Consider the following 27644-nt stretch of genomic DNA (forward strand, 5'->3'; position numbering starts at 1 on the left):
GTCAAGCTCCGATGATAATCATTGTCGCGGAAATGGTGTGAGCACAGCACAGTTGATTTCGTCGGCACGAAATTATCTCTCCTCACCGCACGGACCCAGTGCACTGCAAGTTTCTTGTCCTTCGGGCACATGTGAAACACCGCATCGCCTCGCCCGCCTGTGTTCGCACAGCCGAATGCAGCACAGAACGAGGGCATGTTTGGCGCCCTTGGCTGTAGGAACTCTCGCAGCACAGAAAGGAAGCACGATTCACGAAAATCGCAAAAGAAAAGAAATGTGAGCGGTGGCAGATCTCTGTAGCGTCGTTTAGTAAAGCGCAGGACGGAAAGAAACAAGACAGCACATGCCAGCACGGCGGCCCGGCAGTACGGTCTCCGGGAATGACGGCACTCTCTTGGTTCTTTCCTCCGGCTACCTCCTCACCCGGCGCTCCGGGAAGCGACGGTGGCGTGTCCGCGGGGGGGGATTTAGAAAGCGATTTCTGCCCCTTATACTAACAAAACAGAAATTCAGAACTGTAAATTAATAGGTCCCTTCTTCCCAACCCCCGCAATTCATGGAAATTGAAAACCGTTGCAGCTTCCCTTTAAGCAATGGGCGGTAACGGAGCCACCAGCGGAAGGAGACGATGACCACTTAAGAGGTACCGCGTAAAAGCCCTAGCCATGTAGAGCTTCGCTGTAAAAATTATGTTAACAACAACAAAATAAGAGTCTGGTATACATTCCTCCATTGTTCGTATAGGCAATGGTCGCAGATAATGAACATAGTATTTTTTTTTTGCCAGATGTGGTGAAAGTGCAGATACGTGCCAATGAAAGAAGCTTTGCTTTGTTGTTTTTTGTACTGACATGCGAAATAGGCTAGCAGTAGTTGATTAACGTGAGCAGCTGCCAGCCATTGCAGTGTTGAAAGTGGAAGAAAGACAAAATATCGCTGTAGAGTTTGTGCAGTAAGGGGAAGTTAATTCATATGAGAACTTAATTTCAAGCCTCCGTGTGTGGTACGGAACGCGCATATATTGTGCACTGAAGAATAATTTAATTAACGCGGTAAGCTAGCTATTTCTTTCTGTAAGTTATTGCCCCTCAACACATTGTACAATATTTACTCTTATTTTCGGTACATATGCTAAATTTTTTTTCATTGCGATAGGAATTATTTGCGATAGCAAATAGACATTCCAGGTCTATTTGCTCCGTCGACGTCACCGTAATTTTTTACGTAAAGTCCATGTGCGATAACATCGTGGCCGCGCGCTGCATGCATGCCATGGGTACGAGTGAAGGCGTGGAAGGATGAGTCGAGGATGGTAGCTCGATCTCGCGCGCAAGGAAGGAAGGCAGAGAGGAAGCGCCCCGCATTCCACCGTGCACAAGGCGCCGGGTGATGGAGGGGGGGGAGCGTTTTACTTCGCCTGCGGCTGTGTACGGCGCGGTTGACCGCGGTGCCTTTCTTATATATAAGCAATCTGCCATGGGTACAAAGTCTAGGTTCAGCGAGCGCTGATAGCTTCTTGTGCACTGTGTTCTCGCCGCTTAGTTAGCGCTGAAGCAAGTGGCAACACGAAGGTCCATGCGCTCGCTGCTGCTGCCGCTCTTTCTCACGTCACTGTTTTGACCGAGTGTCCGCGGTCACCGAGTGAGATGTGTTCATATTTGCCTGGCTGTGCATGATACCATGCTTGTTACTTTAGTTAGTAAGCAAATGCTTACAACTTTATACCGCCGATAAAACTACTATTCTCAATTCTTATAGCTGTCTAATAATTTGTCATCGTAATCGATGCTCCGCCTTTCGGGTGAAACTGCGACTTCTGTAATAACTTTTTTTGACAAGGAGATTCTCGAAAACGTGGCTGCGCCAGATATGCCGAATCCTCTGCTTCGGGTGAAAAGTAGATGTACACATTCTAAATTTTCTTAGCTTCATAAATTCTGGACAATTTTCTGAACTTAATGTACAAACCTTAGCTCAAAGACCTAAACTTTGTTCATTTGGTTCAGAATATTGTTTTGATCATATTGTTACGGTGAAGGGAACGAAGAAGTTGGATTGAACTAGACGAAGACGAAGTCTGGCAGTTGCCTGAACGCCATATACGCCAGTTGTAAATATACGTTATTTTACACTCGTGGACCTGCTTTCTTGCTGCAACATCTTGGTGGAAGGTGCGGGGTACAATCACGGAACTTCGCAGCGGACGTCATCTACCTGCCGCCAGAATGGCAAATCAACCGACACAAGCGATAACGCCTCAGCAGCCCGTGCCAACGGTCATCCTCACTCATCAGCGGGACCCAGGGATATATTGTGGCACGGACAACGCCGACGTCGAGGACTGGCTTACGATGTACGAACGAGTGTGCGACAACAACAGGTGGGATCCAACAATGATGCTAGCAAACGTGATGTTTTACCTAAGAGGAACAGCGAGGCAATGGTACGACACACACGAAGCTGACCTAACGAGCTGGGATGTCTGCAAAGAAAAAATGCGAGACCTGTTTGGCAGACCTGTCGGTCGTCAGCTGGCGGCAAAAAAGAACTTGCGTGTCGCGCTCAAACGTCCACAGAAACTTATGTCTTCTACATGCAGGATGTGCTGGCCCTCTGTCGCAAGGCTGATAACAATATGATCGAGGCAGACTAGATTGGTCACATATTGAAAGGTATTGCAGACGATGCCTTCAATCTCCTGATGTGCAAGGATTGTGCCACTGTGGATGCAATTATAAAGCAGTGCCGGCGCTTCGAACAAGCGAAGGGCCGCCGCGTCGCTCAGACTTTCGACCGATTGCCCAACACCGCCGCGACATCTTCTTGCGAAGACCCGCCGCGCTTTGTTCAGCCCACAGGACCGGAAGAAATCACGCGCATCGTTCGCCGTGAGCTTGAGGCCATGGCTCCGGCTCCAGTCCGTTCTGACTGTCGGGAAAGCGTGCCCGCTATCTCCCTTACAGAAGCGGTCGTTCGGGAGGACATAGCAAGTTTGGGCATTCCATCTCTCTGCTCGGTCCGCCATACAAACACCTACCAGATTTCTCCGGCCGCTCGCTCCCAGACGCAAAGCTTTCCGCCCCCTCGTCGCAACCCAGCTGACTGGCGCACAGCGGATGATAAACCTATCTGTTTTAATTGTTCCGGTATTGGACGCATTGCCCGTCATTGCCGCAACCATTGGTCGTCGCCTCCTCGGTGGTCGTCTCCGAGTCACTACCGCCAAGTACCAGACAATCGTACTTTCTCGTCCTATAGGCCGACTAGGAACATCAACGCCAACAGTGCTTCACCAAGATCCAGCCGCTCCCCGTCTCCGCAAGGTCGTAGGTCCCGTTCGCCTCTCGTTCACCGCTCTTCGTCCCCTTCTGCAACGGCTCGCTTCGCTTCGGGAAACTAGGTGTTGCAGCTCCCGGAGGTGAAGCTGCAACTCCGACCCGGCCCACAAATCCTCTGTTGACCCTGCCTACATGTGGAAACCTACTGGATATTGAAGTTGATGGCGTTCCTGTTACATCTCTCGTTGACAGAGGAGCGCAGCTTTCAGTTATGAGCGGTGCTCTCCGCCGAAGGCTCAAGAAATTCTGACACCCGCCGTACCGTGCACTGTGCGAGTCGCCGATGGGAGTACTTCACCTGTCCTTGGAATGTGCACAGCACGTGTGACCATTGGGGGCCATTATGCCGTTGTTCTATTTATCGTCCTTGAACACTGTCCACACGACCTAATTCTCGGCCTCGACTTCCTTTCGAAACACTCTGCCCAAATTGACTGCTCCGCAGGTGTTGTACAGTTGGATCTGCCGCTTGCTGCCGACGCAACAACTTGTGTTTCACACTGCTTATGATCTCCTGAGTTTGCAAGGCTGTCTCCACAAGCGGCTACAAATGTCCTCCTGACGCCCTATCCTCCCGTACCTGATGGCGAGTACGTCGTGTCGCCGCTTACTGACGTGGTTTTGTCGCGCAATATTGCCCTACCGAGCACCTTAATCCGGATCCGCGAAAACTGCGCTCGCGTGCCCATCCTCAATTTTGGATTTTCGTAGCATGTGCTGCCACACGGTATCGCCATAGCGCATATCACTCCTTTGGAAGAATTTGAGATTTCTTCTTTGACCTCTGCATCCTTCCTCAATACCAACGCATTTTTCTCACCCACTCCTCCGTACTCGACGCCTGCGGACGATGTTTCTAAGATGATCGCCCCTGACCTTCCTTCCGAGCAAACAACAGCTCTTCGTCACCTCCTGTCATCTTTTCGGGACATCTTTGATTTGGACGACCGTCCACTTGGCCAGACATCTGTTGTCACGCATCGCATCAACACCGGTGACGCCAGCCCCATTCATAGGCGGCCCCATATCGTGTCTCCGCAACAGAAAGGGCCATCATACAGAAAGAAGTTGACAGGATGATGGACAAGGACATCATTGAACCTTCCAGTAGCCCGTGGGCATCACCGGTTGTCTTAATAAAGAAAAAAGGCAATTCGTGGCGCTTCTGCGTTGACTACCGTCACCTCAACAGAATAACAAAGAAGGATGTTAATCCCCTGCCGCGCATTGATGATGCTCTTGACTGCCTTCACGGATCCCAATACTTTTCATCAATTGACCTCCGCTCCGGCTATTGGCAGATTAGCGTCGATGAGATGGACCGCGAGAAAACAGCCTTCGTCACACCGGACGGTCTGTACCAATTTAATGTCATGCCGTTTGGATTATGCAATGCGCCAGCTACATTCGAGCGCATGATGGAATCCATCTTGCGCGGCTTGAAGTGGTCTACATGCCTCTGTTACCTCGACGATGTGATTGTGTTTTCGCCGAACTTTGAGAGCCACCTGCGGTGCCTCACAACCATACCCTCCCTGTTTCGCAGGGCTCGCCTTCAGCTAAACTCCTCCAAGTGCCATTTCGGTCGCCGTGAAATTAACATGCTCGGCCATCTCGTAAACGCCGCCGGAATCCAACCTGATCCAGAGAAAGTTCCCGCCGTGCGAAATTTTCCTGTACCTTGCTCAACAAACGATGTCCGTAGTTTGCTGGGCTTATGCTCTTATTTCCGGCGATTTGTGAAAAATTTTGCCGACACCGCTCACCTTCTCACTGACCTTCTTAAGAAAGACGTCTCTTTCTCTTGGGGACCTCTGCAGTAGAAAGCGTTTTCTACCTTGATTGAGCGGCTTACAACTTCCCCAATTCTGTCACATTTTGACCCTTCTGCGCCCACTGAAGTACGAACTGACGCGAGTGGTCATGGCATCGGCGCTGTCCTCGCTCAGCGTCAACAGGGCCAACACCGTGTCATCGCTTACGCTAGCCGCCTTCTTTCCACGCCCGAGCGAAATTACTCCATTACCGAGAGAGAATGTCTCGCGCTCGTATGGGCGGTCGCGAAATTCCGGCCGTACCTTTTCGGTCGCAGCTTCTGTGTCGTAGCCGATCATCACATGGAATATGCATATTCTATTATGTGTAAGTCAGGGCGCCTGCATAAAGACGCTGACTGCCTGTCCCGCAATCCCGTGGATCAACCGGACGATACCGATGCATACTCGTACATCAGTGTTCTGTCCATCTCCGACTTCCTCCATATTGGCGACAAGCAGCGCAAAGATCCTGTTATTCGAACACTTATGGAACGCCTAAGCTCCTCGCCCAATGACCCGTCCCTCCGGATGTTCACCTTGCGCGATGGAACTTTATGCCCTCTTAGCGTTCGTCCTGACGGCCCGGAGCTCCTCCTGGTCGTTCCCAAGCACCTTCGACTAGCCGTGCTCCAGCAACTTCACGACGCTCCTACGGCTGGACATCTGGGCATCACTCGTACATACGACCGCCTGCGGCGCCGCTTCTTCTGGCCCGGCATTTATGGCTCTGTGCGCCGTTATGTCACTTCTTGCGACCTGTGTCAGCGCCGGAAGACGCCTGCTACGCCTCCCGCTGGTTTGCTTCAACCAATCGATAACTTCACAGATTATTACTTCTTATAAGCTATTCCAGTTGCTGAATAGAGGATTGAAGTAATGAAATGATGTCCATTTATTACAAAACACGACGCGTCTCGGTTCCTCTATGTCAGTCTCCAAAGTACGCTCGAAAATATTTGCATTCGCATCAGTTTCATTTGGCACTGTACGAAGATATACATGTCAAACAATACGTGGAGCGCCGGTGTATTTCATAGCGTGCTTGCCGTAGAGATATCTGGAAACTGACCCTATATTCGATACCATTGCCATATTGGGTAAATGTCTTGTTTGTTGGCTTGGTTCCGTATTCACAGCGTCTGTGCTAAGGTAACCGGTGAGAATGAACTCAGCAATATTTTTTTCTCTACCGTTATTGTCAGTTGCACTATAGTCCTTACAGCACCATCCCCATGGGCATCTCCATATTTCGTGAATAAGCCGTCTGATCAGCGTTTGCTTGCACTTTTATAATGACCACGGAGGGCACGGCTCAGACACTGGTTTTGTTCTTACGACCCAGTAAAGTATTGATTATTTTCCACGTTACACCCGGCTGCTGTCGACTGACATCCGCAAAAATACTTTGATAATATGTATTTTTTGCTTGCTTGAGCTCAGCATTCAACCGATTCCTATAAATTTTAAATTCTTTTAATGCGATCTCAGAACCGTTTCCGTAAAAATGTATGGGACTTGCGATGCTTTTTTTTAATCATCTTCAAATGTTGTTTAGTGATCCATGGTTTTCTAGCTTTTCTTGGAGATTTTATAACTTTATAAGGAAAATGCTTTTCGTAAATTCTTGTAAAGCTATCGATGAAAATATTGTATGCGTCGTTCGCACCTTGGTTTTCTAACACAGATGACCAGTCGCAACTCGCCATTTCCTTTTTAAAAGACTGAAGCCTTTCTTTTGTGACAAGCTGTATCTTAAATGCAGTAGTCGAGTTTCTACACGCGTTGGATTCATTACGATACATCAGAAAAACTGGACAGTGATCACTAAGGTCCGATGCAATCGTACCAGCACTTCGGTACCAACAACTACCCAGTTGGCGTACCGATGTAATTTTCAAAACCTGATGATGAAAGTAAAGAAAAGAAATCTTGCGAGCATTTATCATCTAAAACATTGATATCGAAATCACCACTGCATGTAAACCTATAGTTTTCCTAACTAACATAATGTAAGAAAGCCTCATAGAACTGAATGAAGCGCGCTAAATTTTCGCTAAGAGAACGATAAACGACAGAAATGATTTGATCTTTGTGCTTCAGTGTTAAGATCTCATAGTCAACAGTTGAACGGCTGTTAAACTTCCACTAGGAGGACGATAAACAACAGAAATGACTTGATCTTTATGCTTCAGTGTTAAGATCTCATAGTCAACAGTTGAACAGCTGTATGTAGATAGTGCTTCACAATTTTTAAGTCTAGTCTGTGGGGATGCGTGACTCTCACGCCTCCCCTGAGATCTAGTTTTCCCGCATGGCTCGTCTCCTGCAGGGCGGCTTCGCCCGCCGCGTGGCCTGGCGCCCGCGGCGGTTGGAGTGGTACAAGCGTGCTGAGAGAGATGGCGCGAGCGTCGCGCCGCTGCGGGGTTACTCGGGCGCCGGGAGACAAGGCGCTCGGGCTGTTGGGTTCGAGACAGCAAGCGGGACGGTCGTGCCGCACGTGCAGCGACCCTCTTGCCCGGCGGGTAGGCGCACGGCGGGGACGTCTCCCGCGTGCGCGCCGACCCATGCTTCTGCGAGACCGCCTCGCGTGGCCGCCCTCGAACGCGCCACGATTCGCGTGACCATACGCGCGAACGACCAGGCCTTGGGATCCAGCATGGGGCGAACATATTCGCTCGCTTCCGGTCGCGGTGAGTCAGACTTCTAGATTTGTCGCGCGCCCATCGGCATGTTTTGTGGATAGCAACTCGGCTAGCAGGCACTGATCTATGAAAGGTGCAATAAATGCCCTTGTGATTGTTTGCACTACTGTGTTGTCGTTCCTTTGTCCCAAGAGCACGGGTGTGAGAGACCCCACATCTGGCTGCCCAACGTGGACCTCTTGGGGCATCGGACGATAGTTTTAACAGTTTGCTTCGTTCGAGACCTTTGTTTGAACCGAAGCATAGGCCTAGCGTGAATTTTGATCGCTAGCGTAGGCGGCGTGCTTTCTTGAGCGAGGTGATGGTGGCTGTAGTGTGTTTGAACATGTCAACATGCTAAGCCTTTTCGCAAGTGTTTTTTTTAATGGCATTCGTCGGTACGAGAGCCACGTGGTCGGCATCCTGGGAGAGCGAGGCTCAGTGCCCGCGGAGCAGTGGCAAGCCTGAAGCGAGTGAGTACAGAAGCCTCGTGGGTGGTCCGAATTTCTTATGCAAATAGCTTCTTCTATCTCTTTGACTCGGATGAAGTCGCGGCTTTGGGAGCCGGGTGGCCGCGGGCCACGGGTGCCACTACGGGCTGACTCGTATTGCGGCCTGGCACCCGGCGCTCCGACACCGTCCGGGACGGTGGGCGCCGTCAACTCGGATGCTTTGTGCACCGAGCGGAGTAGGACCACCTCACAGTGCTGACGTCTCCTCGCGGCTGCCTGTTTTGCGCTCATTTTGGGTGTTGTTTTTGGATGCCGGTTGTTGTCAGGGTAGCGACGATTTAGGCCTAAGGCTTTACGAAGCTGCCTGTCGCACGTCGAGGGACACAACCTGGTGGACCGTGGCGTTGAGGTGTTGCAAGTTGCCTCCCTCATTCTATTTAGCCTCGCACGAATTGAAATTACTCGTTCGACTCAAGGACGCGAGCTTCGTTCACGTGAACTTAGCATCTGAGTAGCTGCCCTATCTTTTGCTAGCCGAGTTGAACATCGTACCACGTGGGCGATGCGCCTGCCGAATTCCTCTCCCTCGCACTACGTTAGTGTTTGCCGAGTGTGTTGAGTGTACGCAGTGTGAACGGAGTCACCCCTGGTTTTGGTTTGCCGTCACCTGCACATCATCTGCGCTCCTGCCCCGGACTACGATCGAGCCACCCCGGGCGATGGTGATGCTGTGGCCAGTTCGGCGCAGCGACTTCGGCGGCCTCCTGCATCCAGCTCACAACCCTCGGCGGCGGACAAAAGGGCCGGCGGTCACCGACAGCTACGGCGGCTCTTCCCAGCAGGGCGCGTCGGCGCGAGCGACGCTTGTTCGTACCGACTACTGCGTCGTCGTCTCCGGAGTCCTGGCCTGGCATCGTGCCGTCGAGTCTGCAAAGCTGCCGCTGTGACCGGCGGACGCCAGCGGTGCACCCAAGGACAATGTCGGCTCGCATGTTATGGACAGCGTGCGGACATTTCTTCGGCGCGACCACTGTTTAATGTTCTACCTTGTTTGCGAAGCACAGTTTGATGTTAGACCGTGTCACATGTCTCGCCGGAATATGTAGTGATTTAAGGTTGGGGGGATGTGGGGATGCGTGACTCTCACGCCTCCCCTGAGATATAGTTTTCCCGCATGGCTCGTCTCCTGCAGGGCGGCTTCGCCCGCCGCGTGGCCTGGCGCCCGCGGCGGTTGAAGTGGTACAAGCGCGGTGCGAGAGATGGCGCGAGCGTCGCGCCGCTGCGGGGTTACTCGGGCGCCGGGAGACAAGGCGCTCGGGCTGTTGGGTTCGAGACAGCAAGCGGGACTGTCGTGCCGCACGTGCAGCGACCCTCTTGCCCGGCGGGTCGGCGCACGGCGGGGACGTCTCCCGCGTGCGCGCCGACCCATGCTTCTGCGAGACCGCCTCGCGTGGCCGCCCTCGAACGCGCCACGATTCGCGTGACCATACACGCGAACGACCAGGCCTTGGGATCCAGCATGGGGCGAACATATTCGCTCGCTTCCGGTCGCGGTGAGTCAGACTTCTAGATTTGTCGCGCGCCCATCGGCATGTTTTGTGGATAGCAACTCGGCTAGCAGGCACTCATCTATGAAAGGTGCAATAAATGCCCTTGTGATTGTTTGCACTACTGTGTTGTCGTTCCTTTGTCCCAAGAGCACGGGTGTGAGAGACCCCACAAGTCACACGAAGCGCCACGCTTTGGTAACCATGCGGCTGGAACATTCTACATCCGGAGGCGCACCATGTTTCAGAAAATATTATAATATCGAATCTGAAAGAAAATTGATCGAGAAAAAGTGAGATATCGTCTTCTTTGTTTAAAACAGAGCGCACGTTGATGTGTAGGACAAATTCACAGGATGAATTGCAGAATTTGATTCCTTGGGTAGAATTAATTCTTTGTATTCCATGTTCGCGTACATCGATTTCCAACCCTGCGACGAGGGGGACGGCTCAGTGATGACAGCTAGGTCACGGTCATCTCTTGTTGCGTACACTCTGCTGTTTTCAGTCTTTTTAACCTTTATACGGCAATTATCGGTCCTCATGAAGTTCCATTTTATTTCTTTTTTCACTGCGAGTGCTTGCGCAAACAGGCGTTTATTTTCAGGGGTGAGGTGATCGTTTACAAAAGCCTTACTTTCCTGAGAAAAGCCAAGCGCTGTCGTTGTCAGACGAGCCCTTCTAGTCTTCCTCAGAAAGTTGGATTTTCCCAGCCGCGAGCAAAAACGAACAATTTCATTCTTGCCGTGCTTTGAATTAACAGGGTGGGCGATGTCAACATCACTGGGCGTAACAGGACAGCCAACGTTTTCTGCGATGGTTTGAATGACTGTGACGCAGTTCTCATCATAAGTGCTAAGTACACCTTTAATTTAAATATTGTTCTGTCTAGAATATTGTTCAAGGTGTGCCCTCTTTGACAGCTGTTCGTTTGATTTTTTCAACGTCTTTTTCTCAGAAACTAGCGTCTCCTGGTTATTTCTCATTTCCTCGTACAGAGTGTTAAACAGTGAAACACTCTCTCGCAGTCCCTGAACCTCAAAGCGCAATTTCTCTAGTTCAAGAGACAGTTCACCATTCGAAGGCATGGTAGCAAGCAAAGAAAAAATTACAACTTCACAACTTGGCAGTAACGACTACAAAGCAAGAAAAAAAGAAAAAGAAAAAAGTACAAATTTGTTCAAACACTGACCTGCAGCGAAAGGGCAACAAGGATTAGGCGATATCGAAGTGTCGTCGTCGCCACTGCCAAGTGAAACAAGCCGTAGTCGACGTCCCTTTTATGGATGCTCCCAATATCCCGTGATGCTGCAGTGCCGCCGGAACAGCCGACAGTAGCACCTCCTGGTCGCAGTTTGGCTCGGCTAGTCGAACACGTAGGCACGTGCCATGATCTGCACTGATTTCGGTGCAAAGTACAGCCGCACAGAAAACAGCGATCTGCAGCAAAAGGGCAACACGGATTAGGCGATACCGAAGTGTCGTCGTCGCCACTGCCAAGTGAAACAAGCTGTAGTCGACGTCCCCTTTTATGGATGCCTCCAATATCCTGTGATGCTGCAGTGCCGCCGGAACAGCCGACAGTAGCACCTTCTGGTCGCAGTTTGGCTCGGCTAGTCGAACACGTAGGCACGTGCCATGATCTGCACTGATTTCGGTGCAAAGTACAGCCGCACAGAAAACAGCGATCTGAAGCAAAAGGCAACACGGATTAGGCGATACCGAAGTGTCGTCGTCGCCACTGCCAAGTGAAACAAGCTGTAGTCGACGTCCCCTTTTATGGATGCCTCCAATATCCTGTGATGCTGCAGTGCCGCCGGAACAGCCGACAGTAGCACCTTCTGGTCGCAGTTTGGCTCGGCTAGTCGAACACGTAGGCACGTGCCATGATCTGCACTGATTTCGGTGCAAAGTACAGCCGCACAGAAAGCAGCGATCTGCAGCAAAAGGGCAACACGGATTAGGTGATATCGAAGTGTCCTCGTCGCCAATGCTATGTGACGACGAAGGCTTTTATGCGCAATGAACAAGTAAATATTTTCACACATACAGAGGAATTACAGCCCTTACCTGAGCAGGAAAATCGCGAACGACCTAAAGAATGTATTATCCCGAAAAGATCAAATTCGTAAGCAATGTAGGCCTCATTAGTCAATTGTCGCCTGTTTTAAGAAATAAGCAACTTATTGTTCTCGGCAATTATGCCCCTCCCCGATATCCCAATTTTTTTCCCACCCGTTCTTTCCATCACTGTGCAATCACTATAGCGATGATATGTTTATACCCCGTTTACGCAAGGTGCAAAACTGTTGCACGTAGTTATTTTGGACGGCGTGGTGCGGACGAAAATATTGCCGCGCAAAAGAAAATGGTATGAGGATCCCCCATGAAACAGTGCGGTAGCTCGTGTCACCAAACTTGTTATTTTTATTGTTTTGTTGTGACTTAATCTTGACGTAATAGTTTTGGGGAAAACGCAAGGTGTAGAGAAGTAATTAATAAAGGGAAAATGAGACGTCCATTTAAACGTAGCTAGGTGCTACAAAGGAAACCCATATGTGTTCCACGAAAGAAAAGCCTCGTAGTTGAAGAAACATTTGTCCTGGTCCCGGACTCGAACCTGGAAGCACCGCCTTTCCGGGGCAGCCGCTCTACCATCTGAGATAACCAGGCGGCTAGCACATGGCAGGGTGAAGTTGAATTTATCAGCAACTCGAAGCAAGGCCAAGGGTCTGACGTAATAGTTCTGCGGAAACCCGCAAGGCGGAGAGAAGTAATTAATAAAGGGAAAATGAGACATCCACTCAAACGCTAGGCGAATGCGCTGGCATTATAACAGAACATCTTCACTTGTTTCCGCATCATTTTCACACGGTATGTATGAATCATGTATCATGCGCCCTGAGGAGTCCTTTCCTAACGTCTTAACGATGAGGCGCAGTGAAGAGAGCCCCGCGAGTTGACTACTTTATAATTGAGTGCTCTGTAGTACCGGCAGGCTCGTAGTTGTTGCATCTGATATAGGAATAAAGCACTCTCAGAGGCAATGCGACACTGCGGCTTCGCGGGTTGTCTATCGCTTCGGTGCACTTTGTTGAAAGGTTGTTGAAACATATTGAAGGATGCCTGCGGGTGCTCGCTGCGTCCCAAGTGGAGGTAATCCAGAACATTGAAGCCTTGTACGGAAGGTAATCTCGCGAATGTAACCATTTTACCGAACTGCTGTGGTCCCTGTGCCTTCCAGCGTTCCTCGATTGGGCAAAGTTTCGAAAAAAGGTAAATCTGTCTCCAGGAAAGGTTTCCTATATTGGACACTGCAATGTGCCAAAAAGGGTTGATTCAGTCTTATCTAAAGGACCTAAGTTCTGTATTCAACCCCAATAGCTCCTATCTATTGTCAAGAACATTGCAAGACGCGCGCCCGAGGATGAAAAAAGCCTATGTATTTCAGAACGGGTAAACTCACTAGCAGTGAAGCGGTCCAAGCAGAACCAGCAGCGAGATGTCAAGCGAACTGTCGAGTGCCTCAAGCAGAATGATCTGGCTTTAATGATTTCTGGTAAAGACTGTAGTTTTATGGTTCTACCAAATTCGTTATTTCGTCAGAAAGCGAGGGAAGCTGTCGCAAAAACTTTTTCCATCAAGACGAGCACTGCCGCTAAGCTAAAAAAGCTAGCGTTGGGTCTGTGTGATAGGTGTAACCTGAAAAATCTTGGTTTGGGTATCAAGGGTGCGAAGAGCGGAGCGCTTAGCATTTTCTTCTCCGCGAAAACGCTTAGAGAAGGCATTCCTTTCCGAGCCATCGTATCGGAACTTGACACGTGGCAGGGGACGGTCTCTAAGTTTCTGCAGAAGCACTTGCGCTTGCTCAGATTTGAGGACCCGTTCATGATGAAGAATTCTGAGGAGCTTATAGCGCATTTCTTCGTGATCATGAAGGCTCGAGGGAACCGTTGTTTTCGTGTTCCATTGATGTCATTGACATATTTTATTCAATTCCACAAGATATATTGCTATGCGCCATTAGAGATTCCATTGATGACTACGGCCCTGTGGCCTTTCAGAACGCATGTGGTGTAAGTGTGGACGACTTTTTAGAAATTCTTCATTTTTATCTGGCATCGACCATCGTTAATTTCGAAGGAAAGAACTTCGTCCAAAAGCGCGGAGTGTGCGTTGTTTCCTGTATTGCCCATTTATTAAGTGAGATATTTTTATCATTTTGGGACAAGCGAATTGCTGAACGCTTTGACACAGCCTACTCGGCTAAGATTTTTAGATATGTTGACGATTATGCCATTTTTTTAAAGGGGTTGGGGAGGAAGGCGGTTCAACTGCAGTAGAGCGTGTTCTTGAAATTTTCCGAGAAAGCGCGTTTGGGTTGAGTTTCACCTTTGAGTTGCCTTAACATGGATGTCTGCAGTTCCTGGACATTTTCATTATTATTGCTGGAACCCATGAGTGCTGGAGGTATCAGCCTCGATCAAAAAAAGGTATTTTAAACTACCAGTATGCTCATTCGAAGCTTGTAAAAAGGGTAATTGCAAAAACTGCCTGCGTGCTGCTCTTGATAAGTCCTGCCAGTATGAAATGCAACATAGCGTGTTCTTATAGTTAAGAAGACTGCACAGCGCAGGATTTCAGTATGATATGGTCACCTCGGTGCTAGAAACCCTTGCCAAGGAAGCGCGGGGCCCATCAGAGCTCCGCCCAAGCGTAGAGCCGCAACGTCGTAGACCTATTGCCCCCCCCCCCCATCCCGTACTACCACCAAATCTCCCACCGCCTCAAAAAGGTGGCTGAAAAATGTGAAGTACCGGTAGCACGGCGCCCAAAAAACTGGCGGGTATGTGCAACAGGTGGGCTCGGCGGCGCTACAGAAATGGATCAACCTAACTGCCTTCGCTTCTTCCTTACGCAGTTCACCCCACTTTCCTGGCCTCATCTGCTCGCTGTTCTCGGAGTGCTGTCCGCCTGCACATCATCGACAGTCGTCCCGTTGCCTGTGCTTCTCTCTGCGCATGCCCATACCGACATGGAACAACCGCTGCAAGATCAAGTTTGGACAGCCAAGTGCGAGCCTCCGCCTGCAACTACGGATACCTTGCTTCCGCTGCATTATCTTAATAACCCCTGGACACCGTCATCGCTATCTGCGACAATCGCCGTGCCCTCCCCTGGATTCGGCTACATAAGGCCCGAGCAAACCATCGTAGGGCTTAGTGGGCTCGGCGGCGCTACAGAAATGGATCGCCCTAACTGCCTTCGCTTCTTCGTTACGCAGTTCACCCCACTTTCCTGGCCTCATCTGCTCGCTGTTCTCGGAGTGCTGTCCGCCTGCACATCATCGACAGACATCCCGTTGCCTGTGCTTCTCTCTGCGCATGCCCATACCGACATGGAACAACCGCTGCAAGATCAAGCTTGGACAGCCAAGTGCGAGCCTCCGCCTGCAACTACGGATACCTTGCTTCCGCTGCATTATCTTAATAACCCCTGGAAACCGTCATCGCTATCTGCGACAATCGCCGTGCCCTCCCCTGGATTCGGCTACATAAGGCCCGACCAAACCATCGTAGCGCTTAGTGGGCTCGGCGGCGCTACAGAAATGGATCGCCCTAACTGCCTTCGCTTCTTCGTTACGCAGTTCACCCCACTTTCCTGGCCTCATCTGCTCGCTGTTCTCGGAGTGCTGTCCGCCTGCACATCATCGACAGTTGTCCCGTTGCCTGTGCTTCTCTCTGCGCATGCCCATACCGACATGGAACAACCGCTGCAAGATCAAGCTTGGACAGCCAAGTGCGAGCCTCCGCCTGCAACTAGGGATACCTTGCTTCCGCTGCATTATCTTTATAACCCCTGGACACTGTCATCGCTATCTGCGACAATCGCCGTGCCCTCCCCTGGATTCGGCTACATAAGGCCCGACCAAACCAGCGTAGCGCTTAGTGGGCTCGGCGGCGCTACAGAAATGGATCGCCCTAACTGCCTTCGCTTCTTCGTTACGCAGTTCACCCCACAATCCTGGCCCCATCTGCTCGCTGTTCTCGGAGTGCTGTCCGCCTGCACATCATCGACAGTCGTCCCGTTGCCTGTGCTTTTCTCTGCGTATGCCCATACCGACATGGAACAACCGCTGCAAGATCAAGCTTGACGTAGTAGTTCTGCGGAAACCCGCAAGGTGGAGAGAAGCAATGAATAAAGGGAAAATCAGACAGCCACCCGTTCGTAGCAATTGCTACAAAGGAAACCCATACGGGTTCCTCGAAAGAAAGGCCTCATAGTTGAAGAAAAATTCGTCCTGGTCCGGGACTCGAACCCGGGACCACCGCCTTTCCGGGGCAGCCGCTCTATCATCTGAGCTAACCAGGCGGCTAGCAGATGGCAGGGCGAAGTCGAATTTGTCGACAACACGAAGCAAAGGCAAGAGTTTGACGTAGTAATAATAATAATAATAATAATAATAATGCCTTTATTTTCCATCCCAAGGATGAGGGAGGGGGAGAGAAAAAGCTAGATATCCAGCTTGACGGGCTCTCGCCTCCCCGATACAATACATGATGTTTAGAAAAAAAAAGGCAAACAGTACAAGCATGTGAGTACAGACAAAATATCACAAATGACAATTTTTACAAAAATGTACAATTCCAAAAAAACAAAGCGATGTGCATAATATCATATCGTATATTTCAAACAGAAAGTGCTGCCCTTCCACTTATAAGTGAAACAAAATGACGCAAATCTTTTGACCGGGTGCGTTCGAGATTTAAATTGTAATGTTGGCACAGGTTTAAGAGATGTGGAAGAGTGTTTCTGAGCATATGTTGTCCGTAACCTGTTCTGAATGAATGTATGTGCCAAATATCGGCGTTTCTAGTTGCGTAAGCGAAATTTCTTTTCTGCAGTGATGCCAGTTGTGCAATGAACGAGACGTTATTTTTGACCTCGGTAATGTATTTAGTGATTAGGCGGTATGCGTACAGACCATGAATCGGCATTATGTTGTCTTTCATAAAGAGCGGTTTAGATGGGTGGTCATATGCTACATTGTATATTATTCTGAGAATTCTTTTCTGCTGAACGTGTAATTTTCGTAAATTCGCGAAGCATGTTTCCCCCCAGACCAAATGACAGTAATTTAGATGCGAACAGAACAATGAATTGTGAAGGAGCAATTTCACTTTTATAGGGAGGATGTCCTTATGAGTGTAAATCGATCCGATGACACGTGACAGTTTAGATGCTACGTAATTTGTGTGGTCATCCCACGTCATTTTCTCATTGAAAAGTACACCTAGTACTTTAAAGGAATTTACTATCTCTATTTTAAAATTATTAAGAATGATATCATCGTTAATATGAACATCCTTGTTTTTGGACGGTAAATAATGGCCTTTGTTTTGGAAGTGTTAATTTTTAGAGCGTTATATTTTGTCCACTTCTCAAGCTGCCTAAGTGCTGTATTTGCTTTCATGACCACGTTCGAGGCAGACGAGGCTGAAAAGAATAAGCTGGTGTCATCAGCATATATGACCATTTTTGTTTCTCTGTCTATTTGTGTTATGTCATTCACGTATATGTTAAAAAGAAACGGGCCCATAATGCTGCCTTGCGGTACGCCGGAAGAGAGAGCTTTAACATTGGATCGGTGACCGTTTATTTCAACATACTGTTGTCGACTTCCGAGATAGCTGCTCAAAGGCATCAATGACGTTCCTCTAAAGCCATATACTTGAAGCTTTTTTAAAAGTAACTTGTGGTTCAGGTGGTCAAAAGCCTTCGAAAAATCTACATATACTCCTAATGCTAAATTCCTGTTATCAAGAGATTTTAGAATGTATTCTTTTTGTTCTAATAAAGCGAGTTCGGTGGACCGGTGTTTCCGAAAACCAAATTGTGAAGGTGTCAGTATATTATGCTTACTACAAAAGTTATTCATCCGGGTCAAAATTATTTTCTCAAGCCCTTTCGAGAAAACAGGTAGTATTGACAAAGGCCTATAGTTTGCAAAGTCATTCTTGTCACCTTTCTTATAAACAACTGCTACTCTTGCAATCTGCATTTGCTGAGGAAAGACACCATTTGCCAAACAAAGGTTAAATATATGGGTGAGACTCGGTGCTATTACATCCATAACATATTTCACAGGTTTCACCTTAATACCGTCTTTGTCGCAACTCCCGCAATTATTTAATGAAAAAAATATGGTCTTTACTTCGGACTGAGTGACAGGACTTAGGAAACATGTCTGATTCATGGTACAATTTATGTAGTCCAGAGCCATCACATCATAATCATTTCTCTGGAGATCAATAAAAAAATCATTAAACGCATCAGCCAGCTTCCTGCCTGACAATTCTTCATTTTCTCGACTAATTTTTATAACTTGATTTGATAGAGAGGGAGGATGAAGCACACTTTTTAACTTTTTCCACGTCACGTCAGTCCTAGAGGTTGAGTTAAAAAAGAAATTGCAATAATACTCGTCTCTAGTGGTTCTAATATCTTTCGTTAGTTTATTACGAAGGCATTTGTATGTTTTAAAGAGATCAGAATCGCGAGTTTTCAAGAACTTCTTATACATCCTATCCTTCGCTTGAATTCTAGTAAGTAGACTTGGCGTTATCCAGGGTTTACGTATTTTTTTTGACTGCGTAAGGTACTTGTAAGGAAATGATGCATTATATAATTTCACAAAGCTACTCAAGAATAAGTTATATGCATGATCTGCGTCTGTTTCGCACAACACATTGCTCCAATCAAAATTATTGACTCTTTGTCTGAAAAGTTCTGAGTTTTTAGGTGTTATTTCTTGGAACTGAACACGCTGTGTGCTCTTTGGGCGTGTGTGGTTGTTTTCAAGGTACATGTATATGGCATTGTGATCGCTAACATCACTGCATATTACTCCGGCTTTGCAAGAAGGTGTGTAGTTATATGTTATAAATAGGTCAAGTAGTGTTACAGATGTAGCGGTAATTCGGGTGGGGGAACTAATAACATTTGAGCATCCAAAGGACAGAAAAAGCTGCTCCATTTCTCTTTTAGCGGGAGTATCAGTAAGCATGTTGATATTGAAATCTCCGCCCATTGTAATGGTGTACTTATTATCACCGACAAAAGCCAGTAAAGACTCTAGAAAAATAAACCAGTTGCGTATGTCTCCGCTCGGGGGCCTGTAAACAACAGCAATAATATTTCTGTCTATCCTTAATGTCAGGATTTCATAGTCTGTGTGAATGCATGAGTAGGCCGGCAAGATTTCACAAGAAAACTGTTTTTTAACAAGCACTGCTACACCGCCCCCACGGCCGGTAGTTCTGTTGAGATAAAAATTACTGTATTCCTTCAAGCGAAAGGCGTTTGAATCGTCAACGTACCACGTTTCCGTTAACATTACAAAGTCGAAATGAGTCTGAATTTCAGAGAACAACGTTTCGAGTTGAGCGACCTTGTTTCTGGCAGACTGTACATTCAAGTGAAAAAACTTTCAAAAATTAGAGTGTAGATTGCAAGATTGTTTGGCAAGATCGAAAGGTAAAACATAATCAGATTCAGCCATGATAAACTGTGGGACCAAGGTTAGAACAAGAGATCAAACGAACTAAACGAGCTTATCTAGGTCCTCCTCGTGGCGGACGTTGATAGCGTTGTCACCGTCTTTCTGGCGAAGATATATGTTTCCATTTCGATGCCACGCATATTTGAAGTCATGCGTTCGTGCCCAGTTTTTAACCTTTGCAAGAAGTGTCCTGTTCCTTTTCGTCAGATTTTCAAGGATGTGACATCGCTCATTCAACACGTTTAGTTCCTTTCTTCGTTTCATAAACGCCTCCTTTGTCGACTGCCTTCCAAAACGGACGATAATTCCTGGCACCTTATCTTTAGCGGCTGGCAGCCTGTGAATAGCGACAACATCATGATCAGTCAACTCCGGGATTTTAATCTTCCTTGCTACTTCATTTACCTTTGACAACAGATTACCTTTGACAACAGACAACAGAGTAGTTCTGCGGAAACCAGCAAGGTGGAGAGAAGTAATGAATAAAGGGAAAATCAGACATCCACCCGTTCGTAGCAATTGCTACAAAGGAAACCCATACGGATTCCTCGAAAGAAAGGCCTCATAGTTGAAGAAAAATTCGTCCTGGTCCGGGACTCGAACCCGGGACCACCGCCTTTCCGGGGCAGCCGCTCTATCATCTGAGCTAACCAGGCGGCTAGCAGATGGCAGGGCGAAGTCGAATTTGTCGACGACACGAAGCAAAGGCAAGAGTTTGACGTAGTAGTTCTGCGGAAACCCGCAAGGTGGAGAGAAGTAATGAATAAAGGGAAAATCAGACATCAGAACATCAGAAACAGAACCCGTATGGGTTTCCTTTGTAGCAATTGCTACGAACGGGTGGATGTCTGATTTTCCCTTTATTCATTACTTATCTCCACCTTGCGGGTTTCCGCAGAACTACTACGTCAAACTCTTGCCTTTGCTTCGTGTTGTCGACAAATTCGACTTCGCCCTGCCATCTGCTAGCCGCCTGGTTAGCTCAGATGATAGAGCGGCTGCCCCGGAAAGGCGGTGGTCCCGGGTTCGAGTCCCGGACCAGGACGAATTTTTCTTCAACTATGAGGCCTTTCTTTCGAGGAACCCGTATGGGTTTCCTTTGTAGCAATTGCTACGAACGGGTGGATGTCTGATTTTCCCTTTATTCAAGATCAAGCTTGCACAGCCAAGTGCGAGCCTCCGCCTGCAACTACGGATACCTTGCTTCCGCTGCATTATCTTCATAACCCCTGGACACCGTCATCGCTATCTGCGACAATCGCCGTGCCCTCCCCTGGATTCGGCTACATAAGGCCCGAGCAAACCATCGTAGCGCTTAGTGGGCTCGGCGGCGCTACAGAAATGGATCGCCCTAACTGCCTTCACTTCTTCGTTACGCAGTTCGCCCCACTTTCCTGGCCTCATCTGCTCGCTGTTCTCGGAGTGCTGTCCGCCTGCACATCATCGACAGTCGTCCCGTTGCCTGTGCTTATCTCTGCGCATGCCCATACCGACATGGAACAAGCGCTGCAAGATCAAGCTTGGACAGCCAAGTGCGAGCCTCCGCCTGCAACTACGGACACCTTGCTTCCGCTGCATTATCTTCATAGCCCCTGGACACCGTCATCGCTATCTGCGACAATCGCCGTGCCCTCCCCTGGATTCGGCTACATAAGGCCCGGCCAAACCATCGTAGCGCTTAGTGTGCTCGGCGGCGCTACAGAAATGGATCGCCCTAACTGCCTTCGCTTCTTCGTTACGCATTTCACCCCACTTTCCTGGCCTCATCTGCTCGCTGTTCTCGGAGTGCTGTCCGCCTGCACATCATCGACAGTCGTCCCGTTGCCTGTGCTTCTCTCTGCGCATGCCCATACCGACATGGAACAAGCGCTGCAAGATCAAGCTTGGACAGCCAAGTGCGAGCCTCCGCCTGCAACTACGGACACCTTGCTTCCGCTGCATTATCTTCATAGCCCCTGGACACCGTCATCGCTATCTGCGACAAGCGCCGTGCCCTCCCCTGGATTCGGCTACATAAGGCCCGACCAAACCATCGTAGCGCTTAGTGGGCTCGATGGCGCTACAGAAATGTATCGCCCTAACTGCCTTCGCTTCTTCGTTACGCAGGTAATGAATTATCACAGCCTCTACGCCAAGCGCTCCAGTAACCGTTGTGTGTTTGTGCTGCCGGGCCCACGGCGATATATAGCTATGTTTTACGAGTGTTCCGACATGTTGTTGAAACTAATCTCGGTCCTCCCCCCTCCTCTGCTGCTGACAATCCAATGATATACTTACCGCGCTTACAGTTTTACAATCCGGGCAGTCAACAATCCTTGAGCAGCTAGGCCCTATCAAGTCCACCCTTGAGGAGCATGAGAAAGCATTTGCGCACCTAAACACTAGGCTTACGAAGATTGAGACAGATTTCAAGTCCATTTCTAATATAAGACCTCAAATTTACAGAAAAAAAAGCATTACCGCCAACTGCTCAGCTGAAGTATCTACTTTGACTACCCGAATGGATGACCTTGAAAACATGTCTCGCCGAAGCAATTTGGTGTTCTATGTGCTCAAAGATGCGGAAAACGAAAGCTGGAGTGATTCTGAAAAACTTAAAATTGATCACTGCCAGGAGAACCTGAATATAATCACCGAAAGCAATAACATCGAGCGAGCGCATCGTCTAGGCACATTCAAAAGAGAAAAGCACCGCCCAATCATAGTTAAATTTCTGCAGTTCAAGGACAAAGAACGCGTTTTATCATCAGCTTATAAGCTTCAATCGATTGATTACGCAATCAGCGAAGACTTCTCCCCTAACACCCGACTCGCCCGTAAACGCCTCATTGAATTTGCGAAAACTAACCACATCCCCTACAAGCTCCCTCACAACAGGCTAATCTCCAATGGTAAAACGTACATCTTTGATCACACCGCTGAGAAAGTGCTCGAACGTAAATCATAGCAGCCACCACTTCCCCCAAGCAGTAACGTACGGCCAAAAAACGATCATCTGTCCCTTTTTTACACTAACATTCGCAGTATAATACCGAAGCGTGATTCCTTATGTAGTCTTATCAGCTCATCATCCAGTAACGTCGTTCTTCTGACTGAAACATGGCTAAATTCATCAATCTTAGATTCCGAAATCCTGCCCGAACTTCCTGACTTCGATATATTCCGCAAAGACAGACCTGACGGCTGCCGTGGCGGTGGTCTTCTTATCGCTGCCAAGCGCCTTCTAAATTGTTCATCTGTTAACGTAGTAACCTCGTTGGAAATGATTTGGGTGTGCTGTCATGCTTGAACCCCTCGCGTACTCATCGGTATATGCTATCGACCGCCTGATACGGACAGTTCCTTCATAGCGCTCTTTCATGACACGCTCGATTCCATAATCTCATCTTACCCACGCACCCCCATTTTGCTTTTCGGCGATTTCAACTTTCCGTCCATAGATTGGAATGATATGTCCCGCACCCTAACAAAAAGTCAGGCATCTAGTGAATTCCTAAACACATGCTTAACTATCGGCCTGTCTCAAATTGTTTCTGAGCTCGCCCGTACGACTGACCATACATCAAGCATTCTTGACCTTATTTTAACCACTCACCCTGACGAATTCTGTGCTCCTTCGTACATTACGGGCCTTAGTCACCACGTTGTACTTCACACTACCTTTTATACCAGCGTTACCAAAAGTCCTAAATCCAAAAAAGTACTAACGCTGTACGACAAAGGAGACTACATTAGCATGAATCGTGACCTTCTTATTTTTCATAATCATTTTGCTTCTACCTACCACTCACGTTCTGCCGAGTCGAACTGGTCTCTCTTCAAGTCAGAAATGCTGCGTTTGATTCGACTTTACATCCCTACCATCAGCATAACAGAGCGAAAACGTTCTTCGTGGTTTAATGATAAACTAAAGCGTTTAAATAATAAGAAAACGCGCATTTTCCGTTCTGCCAAGTTATCTAACACCAAATGTGCCTGGAGCAAATACCACACCACTGCCAAGCAATATTCCGATCTCGCTACCCAAACTAAGCTCCGGTTTTTTTTCCACTACCCTCCCTGAAATGCTACAAAGCAACCCTAAGCGCTTCTGGAAAACAATCATCCCTGATGTTGATACTACTATTTCTCTCGTTGGCAGCACTGGCTCACGAGTAGGCGTATCCGACGTACCCCATGTCTTGAACCATGCATTCTCTTCAGTCTTTACTAATGAAACAACTCGTGATTTCACTGACCCTGCGCCTTCGCCGCAACTACCAATGGACGGCATCACCTTCAACGCACATGGTATTGTTAATATTATCGACTCACTAAAATTTTCATCTTCCTGCGGTATCGATGGAATTAATTCGAAAGTCTAAAAGAATACTAAACATGTTCGCAGTCTTATTCTTTCCCTCATTTTTCAACAGTCGCTTGATACAGGCTCAGTTCCACTTGACTGGCGAATTGGGAAGCTCATTCCAGTTTTCAAGAAAGGTGACAGATCATCCCCAGGTAATTACCGACCCATTTCGCTAACCAGTGTATGCTCTAAGATCATGGAACACGTCATTTACTCTAATGTTGCCACATTCCTAACATCGGCCAACTTTTTTCATCCAAACCAACACGGATTCCGGAAAAACCACTCATACGAAACCCAATTGGCTTTGTTCCTGCATGACATTCATTCCTATCTTGACCGGAATATCCCAACTGATGCGCTATTTCTAGATTTCGAGAAAGCTTTCGATAAAGTACCCCATTCCCGCTTTTTACTTAAAATGCCCCTGTTAAACATTCATCCTAGTGTCTTGAACTGGATTTGAAGCTTTTTAACTTACCGCATGCAATTTGTTTCCGCTAATGACTTCTCATCATCCTACTCACACGTTCTTTCAGGAGTACCTCAAGGCACAGTTCTTGGCCCCTTGTTCTTTCTAATATACATTAACGACTTGCCTTCCACAGTAACATCTAGTATTCGCCTTTTCGCGGATGATTTAGCTGAATAAAGCACTTCATTTCGCACATATGGTAGATCATCACATCGTGAAGGGAATAAGGGAGTGGAGCTGTTGAGGATAACGTTTGTTTGTGTTTACTGGTAGTCGTCTTGTTATCACTGCAGTTTGTTGGGCGTGTTGGTAATATGACTTGGAAAGCATACTTAGCGCCAGGAAACAAGTGCCCTGTCTGCATATAACAGCACATAGTCTTAAAAATGGCTAGCCCCGTGGACACAAAAGAGGTCTTTTCAGCGACAGAAAAGCTCTTGAAAAGATGTCGCTTAACAGACCCGTACCGTAAGCCAGCTGTCGGATGCACTACGAATCCTTGTAAAGCACCAGTGGGTTGCGTAGAAGCTGTTGCTTACGAGCTTACGCTGTCCTGTGGGAAAAAAAATAGATCCGACAGACAGGAAGGTGCCTTTATGACCGGTTACGAAAACATGGTCTAAACGTGAGAAATAAGCAGTACGGTCAACTGTCAACTCACTGTCAAGCATGCGGCTGTGCGCCGGTGTATGGATCCTGCCGGGATGTTGCGAAGCGCAAAGATAAAGATGTGCGAGGGATTATTGAGGTTCAGCCTATCTGTCGGAATAGTGATACGTGTGTTAGTGCCCCTTCTGTCGACTTGTTAGATAAGGAGATGGCTTTTTTGGATGGTTAAAATTTGGATGAGGCGGTGCCACTGAGCATAGGTTAAATAGGGGGGTGTTTCCTGAAAATTAAGTTGTTGAAGCTAGCGCATTTTGGTGCCGTTTCCCTTCTGTCTTTGTTCGCTGGCGCTAAATATGCTTTCCAAGTTGTCACTTTTCGCGAAAAGTGCCCGATAGTTGACACTGTGACCGCCTACTTCAATGAAATTCCATAAGAGAGAGAGAGAGAGAAAGAGAGAGGGTGAAAAGGGCAGAGGAAAGACAGAAAGATTAACCAGAGATTATCTCCAGTTGGCTGCCCTGTAACGGGGGAGGGGGGAAAGGGATGCGACACATAAGAGAAAAAGAATATCAAAAAAGAATAAACAAGAAAGCCACAGGCACAGTACAGAACTGTTTCTGTAGGTGCTTTGACGCAGTCTTCGAAGGCGTCACATAGTGTTACGTAGTGTCACAGTGTCAATATCCCACGAATTCCCTCTACGTCACACTGTACACTCACAATTTGTCACAAAATCCGGTGTCTTATAAATAATGCAGCAGTGCCTTCATAGCGACTGGCGTTGACGTTCGGGTTAGCCAATTTCCAAGAACGTTGTTTTTCGTTGGTATGCGCTTGGCCAGTTTGCCTAGCCTGGCTGAGAGGGCAGCTCTTTGCAGGTTGAAACGAGAGCACTCGCAGAGCAGGTGCCCGATCGTTTCGCTGCACTCGCAGAGGTCACAAAGTGCGCTATTGCCCATATCGAGAAGGAAGGAGTATGCATTTGAAAATGCTACTCCAGTTAAGCTTTAGAGGGACTAGAAGGGTGCGGTGACGTCGTGGAAGGTCGGGCGGAACATGGATCTGTAAATTAGGGTCCATAGTATGAAGGCGCGCGCTTGTGATGTACGATGAATTCCATGGAACGAACGTTAGGTTGCGCGCTAGCGCGGAAAGTTTTTTCGCTTCGTGAGATCGCTCAGCTGCGTCCCCTTGAGCATTGCCATGTATGTCACGGTGACTAGGCAACCACTGATATAGTATGTCGTGTCGTTCGTCAATTACTTGTCGGCGGACTGGTCTGATCTCTGCGTCAAGCTGCTTATATGATCAATGGCGCAGTCCTGAGAGTAAACTCTGGAGGGCTCCCTGGGAATCGCAAAAGGTTGACCATGGATCGGGTGGCTGCTCCTGAAATTTGATTGAAGTGCACATACAAGCTACCGTGTGTTGATGAAAGGATGTATGCTTGATATCAGCTGTGCTTTGCTGATTTAAGGGTTACTAATAAGGCTGTGGATCTACATTTCGAACATTGACCTCAGAAATGTATTCGGCCTTAAAGCGCGGAAAGAAAGCACGTTACTTCTTAGAAGGCGGACTTTCTTTTATTGTTATCAATCAAGCAGTCATATAATCGTACACTCTGCGTGTGTTGAGGTGCAACTATCGCAAGAAAAAGTAGAGGTATATTGGCGTAGGCCTATCTTGCACAACTTTGTAACTTGCTACTTTGGACAGCCACTGAATTGTGTGCGATAATGCTTGGTGCATTTTACAAGTGCAATGCATTGATTGGTGTTCTTGATCGCAGGCTACGGGAACATCGCTCCCAAAACCAACTGGGGCAAGATCGTGACCATCTTTTACGCCATTGTAGGCATCCCTCTGATGCTTCTGTACCTGACCAATATCGGCGACATCCTGGCCAAGGCGTTCAAGTACGTGTACCGGCGCCTGTGCAGCTGCGACCACCGCGGGGGCGACTCCTCCAGCCGCCGCGCGCACGCGGCCTCGTACCACGGATCCTCGACGAGGAGAGCTGCGGGACGCGCCCACTGCCGCGTCAACCATATCGCCCTCGAGGACGGTCTGCTCACGGGAGAGGCCATCAATGGATTCGCGGCCTCGCACCGCATCGGACAGGACGTGAGTGAATGGCTGGGAAGCTCTGCCTTGAAGCGCGTGCCGCCTGTCTAGGATGCCAGTAAACTCGGTGGTAGACGGGATGAGTATCGGGCACGTAGGTATTATTTCTTGCTCTAGGCACAATTTGTCGTAATAGACGGTCACCTTCAGGCTGCGTAATAACAGTCCGAATTTACTGCTACTTAGCAGAATACTGTGTCGTGTTTTCTGGTAGACCTACCACAAAACCGCCATGGTGGCGATGTGTTGAAATAGGACAACTAAAACGTAATTTGTTGCTCGAGAATTTTGATCCACAAGCATTTTTCACATCAATTTTTTTGTTGTACCTGTCGGTGTCAGTATTGAATGAGGGCGCTGATGTACGGCCACTGTCATACGGTACATGTCACGACGGTGGTACTCTATGGAGCGTGTTTGCACTGTTTACAAGTAGTCGATGCTGTTAAGCAGCTTGCTTTTGGGCACGCTCTCGCTCTTGTGTTGGAATTATTAGGGAACTCGAGCACGCCGTAGCGTCGTGATATCTGTGATGTGTACACTGCTGCCGGCCGTTTTGAAGGAGATCGAACATAGACAAAACGCGGGCGCCGGTGTGTGGCTCGATGCAGCTAGGCGGATAAGCAGCATGCCCTGAAAGGTAGTCGGCATCTTGATTAAGCAGCCGAGAGCAGTGCACGCTCGAAAG

At 48.3% G+C, this 27644-nt stretch overlaps 1 pseudogene; it reads left to right on the forward strand.

Annotated features, from left to right (window-relative positions):
• The window catches only part of LOC142568641 (TWiK family of potassium channels protein 7-like), a 518233-nt pseudogene that overhangs the window by 397218 nt on the left and 93371 nt on the right, over window positions 1-27644 (forward strand).

The sequence above is a fragment of the Dermacentor variabilis genome, unplaced genomic scaffold, assembly GCF_050947875.1.
Source record: "Dermacentor variabilis isolate Ectoservices unplaced genomic scaffold, ASM5094787v1 scaffold_25, whole genome shotgun sequence".
NCBI lineage: Eukaryota > Metazoa > Arthropoda > Arachnida > Ixodida > Ixodidae > Dermacentor > Dermacentor variabilis.